Source organism: Ranitomeya imitator, chromosome 3 (assembly GCF_032444005.1).
Source record: "Ranitomeya imitator isolate aRanImi1 chromosome 3, aRanImi1.pri, whole genome shotgun sequence".
NCBI lineage: Eukaryota > Metazoa > Chordata > Amphibia > Anura > Dendrobatidae > Ranitomeya > Ranitomeya imitator.
The window spans coordinates 753033517-753056980 of record NC_091284.1 but is presented as its reverse complement, the minus strand read 5'-3'; the positions used below and the strand labels follow the sequence as shown (position 1 = coordinate 753056980).

Here is a 23464-nt window from a genome sequence, read left to right as displayed (position 1 = left end):
CGCCCGTTTTGTCATGTGCTGCTGCCATCCTGTGCCCACGTTCTGTCATGTGCTGCTCCCATCTTGCGCCCCCATTCTGTCATGTGCTGCTGCCATCCTGCGCCCCCGTTCTGTCATGTGGTGCTACCATCCTGCGCCCGTTCTGTCATGTGCTGCTGCCATCCTGCGCCCCGTTCTGTCATGTGCTGCTCCCATCCTGCGCCCCTGTTCTGTCATGTGCTGCTACCATCCTGCGCCCCCGTTCTGTCATGTGCTGCTACCATCCTGCGCCCGTTCTGTCATGTGCTGCTGCCATCCTGCGCCCGTTCTGTCATGTGCTGCTGCCATCCTGCGCCCGTTCTGTCATGTGCTGCTGCCATCCTGCGCCCGTTCTGTCATGTGCTGCTGCCATCCTGTGCCCGCTCTGTCATGTGCTGCTGCCATCCTGCGCCCCCGTTCTGTCATGTGCTGCTGCCATCCTGCGCCCGTTCTGTCATGTGCTGCTGCCATCCTGTGCCCGTTCTGTCATGTGCTGCTGCCATCCTGCGCCCCCGTTCTGTCATGTGCTGCTCCCATCCTGCGCCACCATTGTATTATATGCCCCCCATAAGATGCTCCATTATATATGCCCCGTATGCTGCTGCCATATATAAAAAAAAAAAAAAACCATACTCACCTATCGTCGCTGGGCGCCGAGTGCTGGGGGGCCTGAGCAGGCGGGGACACCGGCGCGCTGTGGGGGTCAGGTGCCGGTATCGCCGGTAGTTCAGGCCCCCAGCACTTGCTATACTCACCTGTCTGTCCCGTTCCACCGCTGCGCGCTGCCATCTTCCCGGTCCTCTGGCTGTGACTGTGACTGTGACTGCGCATTAAGCACGTCATCGCTCCCTCTGAACTGGGAACGTCACAGCAGAGGAGCCGGGAGACGGAGCCGCACGCAACTCTGGAACGGGGGACAGGTGAATATACTTACCCTTCTGGCGGTCCCTGACTCTCCGGTGGAGATCGCGGTGTGCGTTCAGTGCTTACGCATACCACGATCTCCTGGGAGCGTCACTCTGTGAGGCCCAGACTGCACCGGCGCTTGCGCAGTCTATAAAGGCTTCGGACAGAGTGACACTCCCAGCGTTATATTATAGAGATATATATATATATATATATATATATATATATATATTCTACGTGTACACATTTATTCTACCTATTCTATTCTGTCAGTGTGATTTTACTGTACACCGCGCTGAATTGCCGGCTTTTCTATAGAACACCGCTGCGTATTTCTCACAAGTCACACGCATGGTCCATGTGTAATCTGTAATTTTCTCACCCCCATAGACTTTCATTGATTTTTTTGCGCAATACGCTGACAAACGCAGCATGCTGCGATTTTCTACGGTCATACAAAACCGTATAATACGGATTCGTAAAATACGGCAGCTAGGAGCTGGGCCATAGAGAATCATTGTACCGTATGCAATCTGTATTTTCTGCGCCTCTCATACGTCCGTAAAACTCGCTAATGTGACGCTGGCCTAACAGATGTAAATCATTCAGCTGCGGCGCTGAAAACTAAATCTCCGAGCACTAAAAAATATTCTGAGGACCCCCGAGCGTGCTCGAGAAACCTTAATTAACGAGTATATTCGCTCATCACTAATATTGACCTGTTCAGATGTTAGCGACATTTAGGTGGTAAAAATAAATGTCTTCATTCCTGTCATGCCAATTGCATTAACTCCTGAAAAGCACCTGAAGGATTAATAAACTACCTAACAACAGTTTTCAATATCTCACGGGGTGCAGTTTGTTTTTTTTTAAATGTTCTCTTTTCCAATATATTGGACCCCAAAGTCACTTCAAACCTGGATAGGTCCCTAAAAAATAAATTTTGTTAATTTCCTTGAAAGATAAAAAAAAATGCTTCCTACAATGCTAACAACTATTTTTACAAATGGTGTTGAGATAGAGCAGACATGAGGGAAATGTTATTTATTAATGTTTTTCTGTGGTACGACAATCTGGATTCAAGGGATAATAATCATTCAAAGTTTGAAAATTGCTTTTTTTTTACATTTCTGTCAATTTTCTGATTTTTTTTAATAAATAAACACAAAATATATTGACCTAAATTTACCATTATCATAAAATATAATGTGCCACAAAAAAAAAAACACTCTCAAAATCACTGGGATTTGTTGAAGCGTTCCAGAGTTATTACTACATAAAGGGACACAGGTCAGATTTCAAAAATTGGTCACTAAGGGGTTAAAACTAATTTATAGCAATCCTTTTATTACAGATCTATTTTCCAATCAGCCAGAGTGCAAAGTACAAGCAACATGGCAGTTAGAAGGATATAAACTTAGTAAGATACCAAATTCCATAACAGCCATAATAAGTGATCACATTATCTGTGTAGTCGCAGGAAATGGCTCTAGACGGTTAGGCACTGTTCGTATGGGGCATTATGAATGAGACTGACATTTTTGTAAAAAAAAAAATGAAATTCCGCACGGAATTTTCCGCAGCATGTGCACTGCGGATTTGGTTTTCCATAGGTTTACATGGTACTGTACAATGCATGGAAAACTGCTGCGAATCCGCAGCGTCAAATCCACTGCGGATCCGCAGCCAAATCCGCAACGTGTGCAAATACCCTAAATGAGCCCTAAAGCTGCATTCGACACACAGTAGTTGAGCTGCGGCTTTAATCAGCCGCAGCCCTGTGCCACTATGGCCTTTCTACTGTTTCCCTGCACAATCACTTCATCTTGCAGATTAAATAGCTATTTCCCTTCACATTAATTGGTTGTGCAGGGAAACAGTACAAAGGCAATCGTGGCACAGGGCTGCTGCAATTTAAAGCCGCATCATGACCACCAGATGCGATGCGCAGATAGACACTAGGCAGGAACAGCCAATTGTCACGCTCACGCCCTGACTGGTGGGCGTGAGCTCGGGGGGTTTGTGGCCCCACTGTGCCACAAACCAGACTACCCTGGAAGGGGCGTGACTATGACAGCTGCCTGGGTTTTCACTGGAGCCTCTGATGGTGAGGACAGGCTTCTGCAGCAGGCATCTGCCAGGTGCTACTCCAGGGTGGTGTCTGGCTGTGGCTGCTGATCCCACTTGGGAGACAGGAACACCAGGATTGGTGCGGGCATTAGGCAGGACTGGCAGAAGAGCACGGCTGGAACTCAGACGAGTAGGCTGGCAGAGACACGGCAGAGAACACAGGACTGGCTAGGACAGCAGGAACACAGGACTGGAAGGCAGGGCAGGATCGGCAGGAACACAGGATTGGGAGGCACTGCAGAGAACACAGGACTGGAAGGCAGGGCAGGAACGGCAGGACTGGCAGGAACACAGGATTGGTTGATGTGGTATATGAAGGAACAGGTAGGGGCCTGTTCACACTGGAGGTGAAGGTACAGATATGTAGTTTGGAGGAACAGGTAGGGACCTGTTCACACTGGAGGTGCAGGAACAGATATGTAGTTTGGAGGAACAGGTAGGGACCTGTTCACACTGGAGGTGCAGGAAAGGAAACAAGCAGAAAGGAATGAGGTATGAAGAAACAGGTAGGGACCTGTTCACACAGGAGAGGAGTGCAAGACTGCAGATAGGAGTGGAAAAGCAGCAAGAGATAGCGTAGCAACAAAAGCTGAGCAGAGCCACAAAGAATGTGGAGAGAAGCTGCAGCAAGAGATACTGCAGAAGCTAAGCAGAGTGGAACCGCAAGGATTGCAGAGAGGAACTGCAGCAAAAGGTTTCTGCAGCAACGGGAGCAGAGCGGAGCAGAGTAGAACGGAGCAGAACCGCAGGAGTGCGGAGCAGCGGCAAAGCCACCAAGATACAGAGCAGGCAGAGCCACAAGAGTGCGGAGTGTAAGCAGACTGAGAACACAAGGAAAGACACAACAGGGAAGGAAGCCACAGGCAAGGAGACCGAGATAAGACTAAGTACAGACAAGGCAATGGAACAAGACACAGGGACAAAGACACAGTGACCAGCATATTCTGCCTCCTGGAGGGCAGACTACAAGATCAAGGCAATAGCACAGAGAAAAGCCTCCAGAGAGGGAGTAACTCAGAGCAAGGCCTGGCAAACTCGGCAGCTAAACACTAACTGAGCTAACACATTGCACAGGCCCAGACCACAGGGTGGAGCTGCACTATATACAGGAGGCCTCTTGATAATTGGTCAGGAACTGATTAGACAGATGCACCTGATTCCTATAAGAACCAGAGAGTTCAGGCGCCGGCCCCCTATACACATAGCCATGAGGCATGCAGAGAGCAGAGACACAGAACATGGAGCTGGCATGAAACAGAAACCACATCATGACCTGGAGCAGTGGGTAAGATAGTGTGAGAGATGTGAGGCCATGACGTGATGCCAGCAGAGTTGTTACACCAATTAACTATTTATTTCCTTTGACATGATGGGAACTTGCAGTGGTTCAGAAACAGTATGAGGGCTGTTTCACACACCGGAAAAATCGGTACCGGAGATATCCGTGTCCGTGTGCTCACGTGGTACATCTGTGTGGCACACGTGCGGCAACCGTGTGCCACCCGTGTGCCGCACTAGGACCACACGGGTGGCCACCGGGAAGCAGCGCTACAGTAAGCTCTATAGCGTGGGAAAGTTTCTGAGCATTTTCCCATGCTACAGAGTTCATATCAGTTCATGCTGTCAGGGGGCGCAGCTTCGGTGACAGCACCGCTAGTCACTGAAGCTCCGCCCCCTGCATTTCATTCATTCACCAGTCATTTACAGCCAGGAGCGGCCGCATTAGCAGCGCTCCCGGTTGTAAACTATTTAACCCCTTGAGATGGATTTACAGCATGGGACTTGACTGTACGGCGGACAGGTATGGGATATTGTGGCTTTTTTATTTAGGAATTTTTTACAGGAGAACGAGGGCTTCGCTTGGATTGAGCGTGCAATAAAGAATTTAAAAACCTGTGTGTTTCATTATTTCATAACTGTGGGATTAGTAATGTCTTATTGACACCTCTCCATTACTAAGCTGGCTTAATGTCACCTTACAATAGCAAGGTAACATTAACCCCTTATTACCCCATATGCCAATGCCACATGGCAGTGGCAAGAACCGGGCAAAGCTCCAGAATTGGCACATCTAATAGATGCGCCTTTTCTGGGCAGCTGCGGGCTGCTTTTTTAAGGCTGTGGGGGCCCATATCCATGGTCCCTTACCAGCCTGAGAATAGAAGTCCGCACCTGTGAGTTTTGCCGGGTTGGTTGGAAAATATAAGGGGGGACCGCACGTCGGGTTGTCTTTCATCCCTTCCTTCCTGCTCGCGCTGCTTTCGGCCGAGCAGGGGAGAGCGGATAACAGTCAGCTTCAGCACCACACACAGGGGGACAGCGCTTACAGTAGTGCTGTTTCTCCCATGGCTATCTGTGTGACAGAGGAGAGTGTACACTGTTCTCCGTGTGCAAGTATGCGGGACGCATTGCGGTACATTCTGGCCGTAAAAAACGGACATGTCTCCGTGTTTTGCACTCGGACACATGGTCCGTAAAAACACCTTGACATGTGCATAAACCCATTCATGGGTCTACGTGTGTCAGTGTCTCCGGTACGTGAGAAAACCGTCACTACACGTACCAGAGGCACTGACATGTGAAACCGGCCTGACACAAAGTAATCACAAGTAAATTATACAATACGGAACATATAATGAAACTTAAAGTTCACATGGAATGACAGATGAATCTCTTAGGGTCTATGCTATTGTCCCTCTGACAGGGGTGATACACCTGTTATTATGGGAGCTACTGAAAGCAGGTAAAAGGATGTAGTAACGGTCGGAGGCAGAGAAAAATAATTTATTCTAACAGTGTTACTCCACACAGGGAGGAAATAAATGAAACATGGGGCAGTACAACTGTATACAATTAGCTTAGGAGTTACCGGTATATGATTAGACAGAAAAGAGTTCAAAAGCATAAAGTTATCAATCCGGCGTTGTTGAGGGGTAGTCTCTGAGATAGTCGCGGAGGCGTTCTGGACTGAACGCTTGGATAATCCGGTGTTGTCCTGGTTTAGAAAGGCCTTGAATCCTGGTGTCGCCAATAGTCCTGAAATATCCGGTCGCGGGTTCTGGATCCAGGGGCAAAATTCACTGAAGGAGGAATAGTCCTTTCTCTTAGGTACTGACACAGTACGGGATCTTACAGGAGCGGGTATGTCAGATAGCCGCACACTGTCTGCGGCCTGGTGTTCTCGTCTGAGGTGCGCCCTCTACGGCATGGCTGAGGAGAGAACCGAATCTAGGTCGGAAGCGCTGCGGGAGTCGGCACGGTCAGAGGTTTCTGGAAGTGTCTGCGCCTGTGATCTCCAGTAAGCTGGCATAGGCCCCTTTGGCTTAGGCCTACTTTGTCCTGACCGTACTGTGCATGGAGACTCGCACTCTGTTTCCGCACACTATAGCTTCCCGCCCAATCTAATCGGGTTCCCGTGTAATGTAGCCCTTTTATGTCCTCCACACCCCCTGGTCTTAATTTCGTTGGTCAGTCCGGGGAACTAAGCTCTCCCCCCTGCAACTAGGGTGACAGCACCGATGGTTCTGGACTCGTTTTGGAAAAGGCACGCCGCGGCCATGTCTCCTCCTTAGACTACTACAGTACAGGGTGGGCCATTTTTATGGATACTCCTGGGTGGGCCATTTATAAAGTTGCATTCAAAAATGTCCAACTTCAAAATGGCCGCCATGGTCACCATCCTTCTTGAAAAGTTTTCCCTCTCCCATATACTAATGTGACACAAAGAGGAAGTTGATATCACCAACCATTCCCATTTTATTTAGGTGTATCCATATAAATGGCCCACCCTGTATGTTGGCTTCACTTGAAGCAATGGCTCTAGCGGGGGTTATCGGGTTTTTCTGCTGGTAGGAAGTGCTCCTGACAAAGTATACCAATATACGTTGAGCCTCCTTCGCTCCAACAGGCATGACAGAAAACCTTTAGGGTATGTGCACATGTTGCGGATTAGGCTCAGGAATTTCTGGTGCGGATTCTGCCTCTCCTGGCAGAAAACGCACCTGCGGATTTGTCACGTTTTTTGTGCAGTTCCGCAGCGTTTTTTGTGCATTTTTGCTGCTGTTTTCTTGCCGATTTGCTGCGTTTTTTACCCCTGCGGTTTTCTATAATGGAATGGGTACAAAAACACTGCAGATTCACAAAAAAGAAGTTACATGCTACTTCTTATAAACCGCAGTGTTTCCGCAGCGGATTTTCCGCAAAGTGTGGACAGCGTTTTTTTTTTTCTCATTGATTTACATTGTACTGTAAATCAATTGCGGATCTGCAGCGTTTCTGCACTGCAAAAAAAACGCTGCAGATCCGCAGAGAATCCGCAACGTGTGCACATACCGTTAACATACAAACACACTAACCAACAACAGGGAGGAGGATATGCCCAGGGAGGAATAATCTAAATGGGAACAGGGACCAAGAGATAAACACATACATAGTACAGCCAACTACAGATAACTGCTACAACAACTCCACTCCAACCAATAAGCTTTAGCACTTAGTACAGGAAGACAAATCTTTCCCTGGCAGGGACAAGACGATCTGGCTAGTTTTTATATTAAGAGGTAATGACCAAATCAGAAGCAACTGAAATGGAGCTGCATGTTTCTGACCATCATAGAAAGGATTGGTAAGCTCTTCAGCACCATAGGAAACTAAATCCATTTAATATTGGACACAAATCACACCATTTCTAAAGAACACCTGTGACTATTTACCGACGTCACCATCTAACTCCAGGTCTTCCAGGGGAACATGACACCCTCATGACAATAATATGGCTTGGCCTATGATCTAATTAAATGAACGAACAGCGTCTTAAGGAAATACATTGCTTTTTAACAACAACAAGGGTAGACGACAAAGAGTTGATTTTTCAGCTGATAAATTTTTCAGTACATTGTCATTGCTTTAAGTTAAAATATGCTGCTGCACCTTTAAGGAATGTTTGTTCCGGCTGCATGCTGGGAGAGTGGGTGGTGTAGCAGAGTTGTGTAAAAGAAGAGGTGTGGGTAGAACTGACAGAGCAGTGACAGCACTCACCCAGAGAGGAGCACCTGTATACCCCGCTGTAAGTAGCACCAGGTGATGGGAGACTGCGGACACTGGCCACTACACCTGTAGCTCATAGCACAACTCTTTGTGACTACTGTTTTTACTACAGTGCTCTTGTGACCCTTACTACAGCCTTATTGCTGCTAAATCAGTTCTGTGCAGATATCTGTTACAGACGTAGCAGAGCCGAGATTGTTAGATTACAATATGCATTATGTACTTTTACATAGGACTGCAGGAAAACTTACCCCATTACCCATAACTAGACGCAGCTCTAAAGAGAAAACTCAGCTCTGCTACATCTGTGTGTCTTGTTGCGTGTAATGCTGCTATTAAAGGGCAAGACATATAGTATCACTCTGGGAAATGTGTTTCATATATTGCCCCCTACAGTGTAACCCTCCCCTTTGATCTGTTATCTACAATGTGCACAGCAGCCAATCAGTGGGCTCAGAGGCTTGTGTTGTATGAATTCACTGATTGTCTGCAGCGCTGCCAATGTGATGTCAATACAGTAGACAATAACAGACACCAGTAGCAGTGGCGGAGAGTCGGTGATGGACCCGAGGAGGGTGACTAAAGTTCTTTTTTATTTTATGCAACCTGCATCTGACGGACAGATTTTTCAAAACCAGAAAGCCCCCATTAGGCTACGTTCCCATGATGGTTTTTTTTTTTTTTATATGCTGTAGATTTAAAAAAACAAAAAAAACTTATTTTACTAAATAGGTGCAGAGAATCAAAGCTCATCATGGGAATGTCATGTTGAGGCTTTGTGCACATGGCATCTTTTAGATATAGTCACTGAGTTTTCCCAGACGATGCCGCTTTTAGACTTTGCGGCCATTCTTGTGGTGGCTCCAGCGCTGATGTCTTTCTCTATAGCGTGGGGAGCTGGTGACTTCCCAGCAGAAGCCGCCGATGAATGAGACCGCCCGATGAATGAGACCGTCCGATGAATGAGACTGTCCGATGAATGAGACCGTCCGATGAATGAGACCGCCCGATGAATGAGACCGTCCGATGAATGAGACTGTCCGATGAATGAACCCTGTATTGGTTAATAGACGTGACATAAGACGAATCACGTGCAGGACAATGTCGCTTACATTGCTGGCGACTATTTCCATTTCATAGGGATCTTCTGCAGAACTTTTTCAGGCAGGTTCCGAATGGAATCTACCTGAAAAAGGCTCCATGTGCACAGACACTAAGGGGGCAATATTCAGTGGAGAGTGTGGGATCATACAGCGGCTCAAGACTTCTCAGTACACAGTCCTTTCTGCAGATGTGTCTTGCTTGTGGAAAAAAATTTTTTTTCTGAAAACCAACAAACCTTGGACAAGGACATATCTGCAGCTAGAGCTCTGCCTCCAAATGATGCGCCCCTCACATTTGCAGGACGGAATGCTCTGCTTACTTTAACCTCACTCCCGGATCTGACATCTAAGGATCACAAAATACAAGACTGTAACATTAGTATTGTTCTTCCCAATCCGTCGTATTATGTCCTTCAATCTAGAGACCCTTGTTTAGATGTTTTTTCAATCTCTGGATGAACATGATTTAAAAAAATTGCACAACATCGTAAGAATTTTTCTGACAGTCAGTTTGGGGCTGTGAGGGAGCTACGAACAATCTCAACCTTACAATCCGTCAATCTGACAAGGGAGGCTGCATTGCTGTCATTGACACTGCATTATTTTGCAACATGTTTTTTTTTTAATTCTAGATGATGCAGCCACTTATGTCAGGTTGAGATCGGATCCTACCGACTCCTATAAACTAGAATTGTCTAGATGTTTAAGAATGGGCATCATTACCAACAAAATTCACATTATTGCAGGAATAGGCTCACTTAATGAAAATCGAGTGGCTTGATGGCCATCTCCAACCTCTTATTGTCAGGACTCCAGGTTTTCTCAGGGACCTATCCTATGGTGTTGCGCGTTTTTGATAAATTCTTATGGAAGTCCACCTTCAAATTTTCTACTTTTGATGTTGTAAATTTATATTCCTCATTCTCTAGCACTGTTTGCGATTAAATACCATCTTGATAAATGTACTGCATATTCACCACAGTTAAAAGAATTTTATTTTGCTGTCCATGCAATACCTGTTAAAACATTATTTTTTTAATGTTCCATTCATGTTTTTTTCTTCAAATTCTTGGTGCCCCGATGGGCTCAAAATTTTGCCCTTCTCTAGCTATTTTGTTTGTTTCCTGATGGTGGGAATTTTTTATTTTTTTCTGACAGCAACCCTTTTTGTATATCCATAGTTTGGTATGGGAGATATGTTGACGACGTGCTCAGGGTGTGGCAGGGGGACACGTCCACTTATCTTGCCTTCTTATCTTATCTCAATTCTATTGAGTGTAAATTTACGCTTCACTGACAGTGACCTGTCTGTTCACATTCCTTTTCTTGACATTTACTGATAAGGTAATACAATTACCAACAGAGTTGAATCTTCCATTTACTGAAAAAGCACTGCTGGGAACACCGTTTTACTGTCCTCCAACTCCAATCCCAAAAACGTGATTCATGCTATGCAAAGGGGAGTTTATTCAAGCTAAAAAAATATGTTCCAGCAGTGACATGTTTCTAAAGGAGTTCTGTGATCAATCACAGACTTCTCAGTAGGGGTTATAGTAAATCCAACATTAAAAGCGCTTTTGAACAGGTGCAGCATATCAGGTGCGATGATTTGTTATATTTACTCATTTTCTCCCTCCTCCATGGTATTCTCTACTGCCTTAAAACCGTTGCTCTGCATGCCCTATATAGGAGCATAGAAAGTGCACATTTCAATCTAAAGGCACATTACTGTTGTGAATTCCGCTCTTGGGCTCCCTCCGGTGGTTGTAAGTAGCATTTTTGTGAGTTCTGCTCTTTGGCTACCCTCCTGTGGTTTTGAGTGGTATGGCTGCTTCTTGGATTTAGCTTCAGCAGCTGTTTTCACTGATCGTCTTTCTGGCTCGGCTATATTAGTCTGGCCTTATCCCTCATTCAATGCCAGTTGTCAATTGTTCCTGCCTGGAGTCATTGCTCTTAGGACTTTCCTGACACTCTGACCAGTTCATCAAAGCTAAGTCCTTGCTTGTCCTTTTGCGGTTCTCTTGTTGTGGACTTTGTTGTTCTGCACTTTCTTTGTTTTTGTTCATTTGTCCAGCTTTTCAGTATGGATCTATTCAGTTAAGCTGGAAGCTCTGGGCAGCAGAGTTTGCCCTCCACACCTTTAGTCAGGTGTGGAGATTTTTGCATTTCTCTGCGGTGGACTTTTTCTAGTTTTTTTTACTGACCGCACAGCGTTCTGTTCTGTACTATTTCTATTTAGCTAGAAGTGGCCTCCTGTGCTAAATCTTGTTTCATACTACGTATGTCATTTCCTTCTCTCACAGTCATTATTTGTCGGGGGCTAATCTATCCTTTGGGGATTTTCTCTGAGGCAAGATAGTTTTCCTGCTTCTATCTTTAGGGGTAGTTAGCTCTTAGGCTGTGACGAGCATTATTACCATTAATATTAGAGACATGCTCAGCCATCTTTCTTTTCAATTTTCTTGTTGTTTACCCAATATATTGGAAATTGCAGCTATTGCAACTGATACAATAAATGACTTTATTTAGAGTTGCAATTCAAAAAATGATTTAATGTGGTGTAATGTGTTATGATCTGGTGATTAGGGAGCGACATGCGTCTAGCTCTGAGCAGGTGGCAACTATACTGACCGCAGTCCCTAAGCTCAACACAACACTAGAAGTAGCTGTGGAATGCTCCTAACTCTGCCTAGGCATCTCGTCACAGCCTAAGAGCTAACTACCCCTAAAGATAGAAGCAGGAAAACTATCTTGCCTCAGAGAAAATCCCCAAAGGATAGATTAGCCCCCCACAAATAATGACTGTGAGAGGAGAAGGAAATGACATACGTAGTATGAAACAAGATTTAGCACAGGAGGCCACTTCTAGCTAGATAGAAATAGTACAGAACAGAACGCTGTGCGGTCAGTAATAAAAACTAGAAAAAGTCCACCGCAGAGAAATGCAAAAATCTCCACACCTGACTAAAGGTGTGGAGGGCAAACTCTGCTGCCCAGAGCTTCCAGCTTAACTGAATAGATCCATACTGAAAAGCTGGACAAATGAACAAAAACAAAGAAAGTGCTGAACAACAAAGTCCACAACAAGAGAACCGCAAAAGGACAAGCAAGGACTTAGCTTTGATGAACTGGTCAGAGTGTCAGGAAAGTCCTAAGAGCAATGACTCCAGGCAGGAACAATTGACAACTGGCATTGAATGAGGGATAAGGCCAGACTAATATAGCCGAGCCAGAAAGACGATCAGAGAAAACAGCTGCTGAAGCTAAATCCAAGAAGCAGCCATACCACTCAAAACCACAGGAGGGAGCCAAAGAGCAGAACTCACAAAAATGCTACTTACAACCACCGGAGGGAGCCCAAGAGTGGAATTCACAACAATTATGCCATACGTTATTCACTTATCATGGTATTCTGCTGCAGTGTGCAATACTTAATGGTTTCTCTAACTTGTTTTTTGCTTATTTGTATTTCCTGATGGTATGTTCATGTGTGGTGATTAGTTTATCCTTCTTTTTCACAGCGGTCTGTTTTTCAATTATGTTAATTAGCTCAACCATTTCCATGTTGGTTTTATATGGTCTTACTTCATTCTACCTCTCATGCCGTATGAGTAAGGATGTCTGTGCACACCAGAAACGCGTCAGACTTCTGGGTCTTTTTAAACTGCTCCAATAAAGAATGATTTTATTATCAGATTTGATTGTGCCTATTAAATTTCTTTTCTTCTTCTGACTACAGCAAGGTCTGTTTAAGGTAGCCTTATGCCCCAAAAGTGAACTATATTTTTTCTCTAATAATCCCCCCATGACAGCACACAGGAGGATGCCATTTCATCCTAATAGGGACAGGAAACACAAAAGAGGTAAAATAGACCCTTCCACCTCCTTTCCCAAGGGTTTTTTCCTGTCACTATGTGATGAAGAAGTCCTCCTGTGCTGCTCTCTGCCGGTGGCAGACCCCAGACATTTATTATAGCCGGACAACGGGAGATTAGTCAGTGTCTTGCCCTCCCTCTTTGGGTTCCTGGCTCCATTGATGTGTTTGTCCCCCCAGTCTGCACCAGGTAAAGTCTGAGGGAGTTCTCGGGTGGGAGGCCTCTCTGGGGTCCCATCTTCTCCCCCTGCTCCTGCTGGATCACGGTGATGGAAGTGTGCTTCCGGCCTCCCTTAGGGTAAACCTGATGCGGTCCCGGCAGCCAGATATGACGTCAGACGCTGGCTGGCATTCTGAGATCGTCACTTCCGGTTTTGCATTCCACAGTGTAACGCACAGGGAAATTCAAACGCAGGACACATATGGACACCACCTGGAGATACCCTTAACCAGGAAAAGTGAGGGTGGAGCCCCTGTTATTAGGGGGAGTGCTGCTCCAGTCACCTTACTTACCGAGCCCCGGATGGAAGATCAAGCAAGGTAGGACAATACTGTGTGGTAGCATGGAGTCTGATCCTTCCCGCTCAGTATGTGTGGAGCCCAGCGTTATTCTGGTCCATGTAAATATACAGGCATTGGATCTCCCCAATTGTGCAGGTATAGATATTTAAAGTCCTTTTTATTCGGACTCCCATGACAGCACTACGAGTTCTCTACATGAGAGGGGATCCGCCCTTTAGGAACAGGAAACCTACAGATACAAAAAGGGCGGTACCTCTCCCATGCATCAGTTGGCTTCCTGTTCCTAAAGGGACTGGATCCTACAGAAGAAGCTTAGGATTTCCAGGCCGGCCAGACCGATTCAGGTAGCGAGGCAGTCTCCTACCTCGGCCGGTGCGGGGTACCTGAAGCAATCACAGTGGTCCTGGTAGGGCTGCACGGTGGTGGCTGATCAGCAAGAAACGGTCGCCAGGGGTGTCCTGTCTCCGGAGCCGGCGCGTGGTGAGTATCACGGATTCCCCTCCCTCGAGTGCTGTGGGGGCTCTGTTGGGGCGGCGGCATCATGGTGGCACCACCCGGAGTTCTGCTGGCAATGTCTCGGCGTCCCACGATGTTCGCAGCGCTGACAGGAAGCGCTGTGGACTGGGGGTGACGTCGGAAGGCGGAGCCGGCGATGACTTCCGGGTTGCGGAGCTTCTGCACATGCGCAGGAGCTCCAAGATGGCGGCGCCCACCGGAAAATGTGCGCTGATCACCCTCAGGTGTCGGGCGATCCCCTGCAGCTGCGGGGGTGGGGGTGGGGGTGGATAACCGGAGGAGCGCTGCGCAATTATGCTGACCGAAGGAGGCGCTATATAACAGGCTTTAGGTGCGTGTTCCTTGCTTCTGGTCTCCAAATTTCTGAGGATGGAGTCTGATCAGGATCAGCAGCCTCTGCTGCTGGATGAAGCACCCCAGAAGCCTATGAAGAAGGAACATGAGAAAAGGAGCGATGGATCTGGCCGCAGAAGCTCCTCCAGACAGGGGTCTGGAGCAGCAGCCAGGAAAAATCCCCCTCGTACTTCGGTAGCTTTCTGGGTATGGGCATCCACTGGTAAGTGATCTTCGAGAATGTTCACTCAGTGACTAGTCTCTCCTCGTATAGGTTTTCACAGGGGAAGAAAAGCACCAGTAAAATGGTAGTTACTTACCGATAACGGTATTTCTCTGATCCCATGATGGCACCACGGAGAGAGGGGTCCGCCCCGAGGGACAGGAAACCTACACGTAAAAAAGGGCATACCTCTCTCCCACATCAGTTGGATTACAGGGCCTTATACAGAACTTCAGCTGCAACTCAATATTTGCACAAATTCAACTTAACCTATTTAACTTAACAGAGGCACTGTGACTAAAATTAATTACTAGTACATTACAAAGTGCACACCTGTGTGTGAAAAGGAAGGGAATATACGGGTGCCATCATGGGATCAGAGAAATACCGTTATCGGTAAGTAACTACCATTTTCCCTATCCCCATGATGGCACACGGAGAGATTTGCATAGATAGAACTCTTAGGGAGGGACCACTGCCTCTAGAACCCTTCGCCCAAAGGTAGGATCAGAGGAGGTCAAGTCTAAACGGTAATGTTTGAAAAATGTAGACTGGGAAGACCAAGTGGCCGCTCTACATATCTGTTGTATTGAAGCGCCAGCTCTCTCCGCCCAGGATGATGCCACTGCTCTGGTCGAATGAGCCTTTATATTCTCCAGGATGGCTGTCCCGCAGGATGAGTAGGATAGGGCGATGGCGTCTCTTATCCATCTCGCTAACGTGGCTTTCGATGCTTTTTGTCCCTTCCATGGACCCTGGAAGCAGACAAACAGAGCCCTATCCTTCCTGCACTCCCTAGTGGCTGATAGATATTGGACCAGACATCTTTTTACGTCTAGGGTATGCAGTGTTTTTTCACCCTCACTTTTAGGGTTGGGACAAAAGGAGGGCAAAGAAATCTCTTGCCTTCTGTGAAATTGTGACTCTATTTTAGGGAGGTAAGCCGGGTCAGTTTTAAGAATGACTCTGTCCTCGAGTATCTGAGTAAAGGGTAGGCATGCAGATAACGCTTGTATATCGCTGACACGACGAGCCGAGGTTAGGGCCACTAGGAGTGTGGTTTTTAGAGATAAGATCTTTAAGGGAACTTCTGCCAGGGGTTCAAAGGGAGGTTTGGTTAGAGCATTTAATACAAGGTTTAGATCCCACGGAGGAGAATTGTGGAGGGGAATAGGCCTGGACCTACTTGAGGCTTTAATAAATCGCATGACCCACCGATTTCTGGCCAAATCATAATTATACAGTGCTCCCAAGGCTGCTACCTGAACCTTTAGAGTACTTGTAGCCAAACCTCTTTCCAAACCTTTCTGTAGGAACTCAAGGATTTTCTCTATTGGGATCTCCCCGGACAGGTCTGCACCCGATACTGACATAAATTTTTTCCACACTTTCCCATATATTTTAGTGGTTACGAGTTTTCTACTCTGTAGTAGAGTGGACAGTAGATTGGGTGAGAACCCTTTATCCCTTAGAAGCCTCCTTTCAAAAGCCAGGCTGTGATGTGTAGATTCTTTACATTGGGGTGAAATACCAGACCCTGGGATAGAAGTTTCGGAGAGTCTGGTAGAACCCATGGACTTGATATGGACATTTTTCTTAGCCAAGAAAACCATATTCTGCGGGGCCAGAATGGCGCTATTACTATCACTGTTGCTCCCTCCTCCTGAATTTTCCTCAACACTAAGGGGATGAGCGATATCGGAGGGAACGCGTAGGCGAGGTGATAGTTCCAAGGAATTGTTAGGGCGTCTAGAGCTACTGGGCTCCCCCAGGGATCGATTGAGCAGAATGTTTTTACTTTGTGGTTTTGGCTGTTCGCGAATAGGTCTATTTCTGGCAGACCCCAGAGATTAACGATTTGATTGAAGACCGACTGGTTTAGTTCCCACTCCCCCTGCTTTAAGCATGTTCTGCTCAGGAAGTCTGCAGTTTGGTTTTCTGAGCCCTTTAAGTGGAGAGCTGTCAAGGACTTTAGACTGTGTTCCGCTATGTGGAAGATGGATTGGGTTACCTCCATCAATGCTCGACACCTGGTGCCCCCTTGGTGGTTTAGATATGCAACCACTACTTGGTTGTCCGAAAAGACTTTTACGTGATGGGAGTGAAGGAGATATAGAAAGTGCGTTAGGGACAGTTTTACCGCTAACAGTTCTTTCATGTTTGAAGAAGCTAGCTCTTGACTTTTGCTCCAATTCCCCTGTGCCACTTGATCGTCTATATGTGCTCCCCACCCCCAGAGGCTTGCATCCGTCGTTAGGATTTTCTCCATCGGTAGTGCCCAAGGAACCCCCTTGGTTAAATTCCCTGGGTCTGCCCACCATACTAGGGAGTGTATCATGTTTGATGAGATACTTAACTGCCCGTCTAAATTTCCGTGCAGAGATATGCCTGAATCTAAAGTCTCCCATTGTAGGTCCTGGGAATGACATTGTACCCACTGCACGGCCGGGATACAGGCAGTCATAGAGCCCAGCAGGGACATTGCTTTCCTCAGAGAAGTGACTGGGGATACCGTCAACTGTAACACTGCCTGTGTCATTTTTTGAATCTTCCCCTGAGGAAGGTAGCGCTTCTGCGTGATCGAGTCTAGGACTATCCCTAAGTACTCCTGTACCTGGGATGGCACTATTTTGGATTTGGGTATGTTTAGCAGCCACCCTAGACTCGACAGTGAAGCCATGACCAGATCCAACTGTTGGTTGCAATGTTGGAATGAGGTCCCTACCACGAGGAGGTCGTCCAGATAGGGAACTATTAGGACATTCTGTTCCCGTATGTGGGCCATCACTTCAGACATTATTTTCGTGAATACCCGAGGAGCGACGGCTATCCCGAAGGGGAGAGCTCGGAATTGGTAGTGTTTTACTTCCCCCTGGATATTCACTGCCAGTCTGAGATATTTTTGATGATCTCTGTGTATGGGCACATGGTAATATGCGTCTCGTAAGTCTAGAACAGTCATGAAACACAAGGGAAAGAGTATTTTCACGCAAGATTTTATTGTCTCCATTTTGAAATGTTGGATCTCTAGGAAACTGTTTAATTTTTTGAGATTTATGATCGCTCTGTACGATCCGTCCGGTTTCCTGCGGAGGAAGAGGGGAGAATAGAAGCCCGTGCCTCTTTCCCGGTATGGGACTTCTTGCAATACTCCTTTCTGGATTAAGTTCAGAATTTCCTCCTGGAGAGCTGACTGTTCGTGTGACTGTTTCTGAGGCGTTATCATGAAGGAGTTGCCGGGAGGGATACGAAATTTGAGTCTGAGACCTTCTCGTATTATACCTAAAATCCAGGGACTGTTTGAAATTTTCTCCCAGGCTGGAAGAAACTCGGCTAGTCTCCCTCCGACCCCGGGAGTACCTTCATTGTGATTTTTTATTATCCGGAGGGGGGGGGGGGGTTTGTTGAACAAGAAGCCTCTGTTTTTGTTCCTTCTGTCTTCCCATCCATCTTTATTCCCTTTTGGGGGTCTTCTCCACATGAATTTTCTGTTCCGAAAGGAACGCCTATAAGACTGGTTGGGAAACCCGGGGAAAGATTTCTTCTTATACCCCGCTTTGTCAAGGATGTCGTCCAATGTTGACCCAAACAGAAATTCACCTTCGCAAGGTATTGAGCATAATTTGGTCTTCGTTTGCAAGTCCCCCGGCCAGCACTTTAGCCACAGGGCACCTCTTGCGGTGTTTGAGAAGGAGGCCGACCTGGCTGCTAATCTCGCCGAATCCACCGATGCGTCTGCCAAGAAGGCTGCCGCCCCTTTCATCATGGACACAGACTTTTGGATTGTCTCTCTTGAGACTTTTTCCTTTAATTGGGAATCCAAGTGCTCGAGCCATACCATTAAGGCACGGACCGTACAAGTGGCTGCGATGGCTGGTTTTAGACCGCCTCCTGCTGCTTCCCAGGAGTTTTTTAAGAAAGTGTCAGCTTTTTTGTCCATCGGGTCCTTTAGGGTACCCATGTCCTCGAAGGGCAGGGCGAATTTTGTAGAGGCCTTTGCTATGGCCACATCCAATTTGGGTGCCTTGCTCCAGGATGAGTAGGCTGGGTCATCAAACGGGTATTTTCTCTTGGGGGTCAAGAGAACTTTTTTATCCGTTTTTTTTTTTCCATTCTTTTTTGATCAAAGAGTGAATTTTCTCGTTTATCGGGAATACTCTTCTTTTGTTCCAATCCGCTGAACATTATGTCCTGTGCTGTTCTTTTAGGGCGTTCATCTACCAGACCCATGGTCGTTCTGATGGCCTTTACCAGTGCGTCTGTCTTTTCGATGGGGAAGCAACTGCATCCTTCTTCTGATGATAGCGAAGAGGTCTCGGATGTTGAAGAATCGTTAGAATCAGATGTTTCACTTTCTGACTCGTCTACACTAGATTCAGGAGACTTGTGACTTGATCTGTGTTTTTTCTTTGAAGCTTTAATGCCTTTGAGGGTACTCTCCACCTGATTTTTTTTTTATTACCAATTTTAGGTCTGATGCAAACGCCGGGGATTCCTCCTGAATTGTTTTCTCTATGCAAGAGCCGCATAGCTTTTTCTCCCAGGATGAAGGTAGCTCTTCTAAACATATAGCACACACCTTGTGCTTTGATTTGGCTGTACATTTTCTTCCCTAGGAAAAAGAGTAACCCCGTATTACATTAGTACTTTCACGTAGATCACTCACCCCTGTGAATAAGAGATACCGTCTCTGGCCTGGGGACTATATCCACTGGATTCGTCACCGGTCGTGTCCCAGAGACCCGGCTGCGTTGTGACCCTGATCGTCCACTGCTGCTGCGCTTCTGAGAGGAAGCGTTTCCTTTGCGCTGATGCTGTGGGCGCTGGTGCCGCTGTACCTGCACTTGCTCAGGAGACAATAGTACGCTCTCCTGCGCATCTTGCTGCTCTTTGTCACTCATAAGGTACCGTCACACTAAACGATATCGCTAGCGATCCGTGACGTTGCAGTGTCCTGGCTAGCGATATTGTTCAGTTTGACACACAGCAGCGATCAGAATCCTGCTGTGATGTCGTTGGTCGCTGCAGAAAGTCCAGCACTTTATTTCATCGCTGGACTTCCTGCTGACATCGCTGAATCGGCGTGTGTAACGCCGATTCAGCTATGTCTTCGCTGGTAACCAGGGTAACCATCGGGTTACTAAGCGCAGGGCCGCGCTTAGTAACCCGATGTTTACCCTGGTTACCAGCGTAAAAGTAAAAAAAAAACAAACACTACATACTTACCTTCTGCTGTCTCTCCCTCGGCGCTCTGCTTCTCTGCCCTGTGTAAGCACAGCGGCCGGAAAGCAGAGCGGTAACTACGAAAATCTACTCTAGGACTTGGAGGAAGTTCTTGACCTGTTCAAAATTGAATATCCAAGAAGGGGTGCCGATACAACAAATTTTAGAGTTTCTGCAGAAGGGGTTTGAGTTAAAACTCTCTATTAGTACCCTTAGAGTACAGGTCTCAGCCTTGGGTGCCCTGTTTTCCTGTAATATAGCTAACAACTATTGGATAGCGAGATTTATGAAGGCAGTTAGTAGAACTAGACCATGATATAAAGACAGAACGGTTCCGTGGGATCTAAATTTAGTTCTGTCCTCTCTAACAAAACCCCCCTTTGAACCTCTACTAGATGCCTCGATCAAAATGTTGACACTTAAGACAGCCTTCTTGATTGCCATAACCTCAGCTCGCAGGATAGGGGATATCCAGGCACTTCCAGACTTCCCCCCCCCCCCCATACACAGAAATCTTGTCAGACAGGGTAGTCCTTAGGCCAGACCCAGCATATCTGCCGAAGGTAGCGACATGTTTTCATAGATCACAGGAGATAGTTTTGCCATCTTTTATTTCTAATCCTAAAGAGCAGGAGCTTCATACGTTAGACGTTAGGATATCTCTTCTACAGTATATTTCAGTCACCGATAATTGAAAGAAAGATGAGGCACTGCTTCTTTCCTTCCAAGGTCCAAGGAAAGGGTGTAGAGTATCGAAATATTCACTGGCTAAATGGATTAGAGAAACTATCTCTCTGGCTTATACAGCGGGTGGGGGGCCAGCTCCGCAGAATCTAAAGGCACATTTCACCCGGGCCATGGCGTCATCCTGGGCAGAAAGATCTGGAGTATCAGTGCAACAAATATGTAAGGCGGCCACATGGTCATCCCCTTCCACATTCTTTAAGCACTATCGGTTGGATTTGGGGTCCTCCTCTGATCTCTTTCGGGTTAAGGGTGCTACAAACTATAGTCCCTCCCTAAGGTAGCTTACATCTCTGTAAATCTCTCGTAGTGCTGTCATGGGAGTCCGAATAAAGCATTAAGCTACTTACTGGTAGCGGCATTTTTCGTAGGCCCATGACCGCACCCTTAGTTCCCTCCCTATTCATGTGGGGGTTGCACTTCCTAATATGGATATAGTGTGATATGTAGATCTCACGTGTGGTATCTAGTTACAATATAATAGGATATTTTTGTTTTCAAAATGTATATAATGTATATTTGTGTACCACTAACCACGGTAGTCCTCTCAGGCTCTGAAATACAACTGATGCATGGGAGAGGTACCGCCCTTTTTGTATCTGTAGGTTTCCTGTTCCTTAAGGGCGGATGCCCTCTCTCGTAGAGAACTCGTAGTGCTGTCATGGGCCTCCAAAAAATGCCGCTACCAGTAAGTAGCTTATTGCTTTTTTACCTTTCCCATATGGAAAGCCCCCTATGTCAGCTCTGTATAGAGAAAGTGCTTATAGAGGAACAGCCCTCCCTAAGAGAGGAAATTAAAGGAATAGTACGCCAAGAGATGGTCTTCCCTGGCCTCCTTCTCCCAGACAATACCTGCTCCCAGCATCCCTCTAGCAGTCAAGAAGAGAAGAATCTATCAGTAAGAGGATCTGAATTCCCAGGAGTCCATGTCGGAGGAGTTCCTGGAGGAGGGTGAGCTGAGTCCCGGTCCAGAAAGACAGGATAGAAGATACTACTTTTCCTCAGAAAGCATGGAGGAACTCCTCACAGCTGTAAGGAGAACCATGGAGGTGGAAGAGGAAAGACCAGCATGTACAGTGCAGAAGGAAATGCTCGGGGGTCTCTGGTCTAAAAGAAAGCTGGTATTCCCAATACATAAAAACATCCGGGAGCTGGTTCTGGAAGAAAGGGATACTCCAGAGAGGATGCCAAGCACCCCCTCAGAGTTGAAGGATAAATTTCTTGCAGATGAGGAGACTGTGGAATGCTGGTCCGAGGTGCCTAAAGTAGACGCTCAAGTAGCCCAGGTGACCAAGAAGACTACCTTGCCATTTGAGGATTCTTCCCAGTTAAGGGATCTCTTAGAGCGCAAGATGGAGGGCCTCCTCAGAAAATCCTGGGAAACATCAGCAGCATTACAGAACACAAATCCGGTCTCTACATCAGTAGCCAGGTCAATGTCTCGCTGGTCGGGGCATCTAGAAGAACACCTGCCGGCAGGGACCCTCAAAGAGGAAATCGTTGCCTCACTACACCTTCTCCAAAATGCTACAGCCTTCTTGGCGGACGCCTCGGTGGAATCCCTCAGAGTAGCGGCTAGATCATCAGCCCTATCCAACTTGGTGAGACAGGCTCTTTGGCTGAAGTCATGGAGTGGTAATGTAGCATCTAAAATCAAGCTATGCTTCATTCCCTTTAAGGGAAAATATGTGTTTCGGCCAGCCCTGGATAACTTGTTGGAGAAGGTTTTGGACAAGAAAAAAATCTGCCCGAGCCAAAAAGTGCCAAGAGGTCCTTTTGGCCTCATCAGGAGCAACCTTCTTGGTAAAGGGAAAACATGAAGGTGGAGCTAAATCTGTTTCTCTCCCAAGGCCAGTGTCAAAGTAAACCATGACGTTCAAGGAAGAGTAGGAGGTCGCATCTCACGTTACCTTCCACAATGGTTGAATATATCCACCAATCCCTCATTTCTAGAATCCATACAGGAAGGGGTGAAGATAGATAGGGGTAAGAATAACACAGCTCTCTGCTCAGATGCTCCAGGATGCCCTGAAGTCAGAGCTGTAAAACTTACTGGCCTCAGGGGCAATTTCACTAGTTCCAGAGGTGGAGAAGAACAGGGGTCATTACTCCGGTCTGTTCTTAATAAAAAAAAGCCAAGCAGATCCTACAGGATCATAATACATTTGAAGCCGCTGAACCAATAAATCAGATACAGAAGGATCAACATGAAGTCCCTCAAATCAGCAGTTCCCCTGATCGGGAAAAACTTTGCCATGGCGACAATCGATCTGCAGTACGCGTACTATAATGTCCCAATTCATCCCAACCACTGGAAGTTCCTGAGATTTGCAGTTGCCCACGGGGAGCTGATAACACATTATCAATTCATCGTATTCCCACTCAGAATATCTTCGGCACCCCGGACATTCACAAAAATTATGGCAGGCTTCTGAGTTCTCGTTTTTGAAGGCCGAGGGTCTCTCTGAGAGAGTCATCAACACCCTACAAAAAAGTAGGAAGCCAGTGACAAACACCATATACCACAAAACCTGGCAGACATTTGTGTCATAGTGTGCATTGAACCAACCAGATCCCTGACAGGTCAACATCGCCCAGATCCTATATTTCCTACAGGAAGGCATGGAAAAAGGGCTCAGACCCAGTACTCTTAAAGTACAAATGGCGGCGTTGAGCTCATACTTCGACCAGGCCCTTGCTGAACATCGTTGGGTGAGACTAATCATGACAGCAGCCACCCAGCTTCGTCCCAGACCAATCAATCTGGTCCCACCTCCACCATTTGAGCCCCTATCATCAATAATGCTGGACAAGCTGTCCTGGAAA

The 23464-nt window shown here is 46.8% G+C and overlaps 1 protein-coding gene across 3 annotated transcripts in view; it reads left to right on the top strand.

The window, feature by feature from the left end:
• The first annotated feature begins 8040 nt into the window (after positions 1-8040).
• Positions 8041-23464, top strand: part of LOC138671073 (spartin-like) — a 47609-nt gene continuing 32185 nt past the window's right edge. The window contains exon 1 of one of the 3 annotated variants that reach the window (XM_069758957.1): positions 8041-8119. The gene's annotated coding sequence lies outside the window, so the exon portion shown is untranslated. The remainder of the gene's footprint in view (positions 8120-23464) is intronic. The other 2 variants (XM_069758959.1, XM_069758958.1) reach the window with 2 other exon arrangements.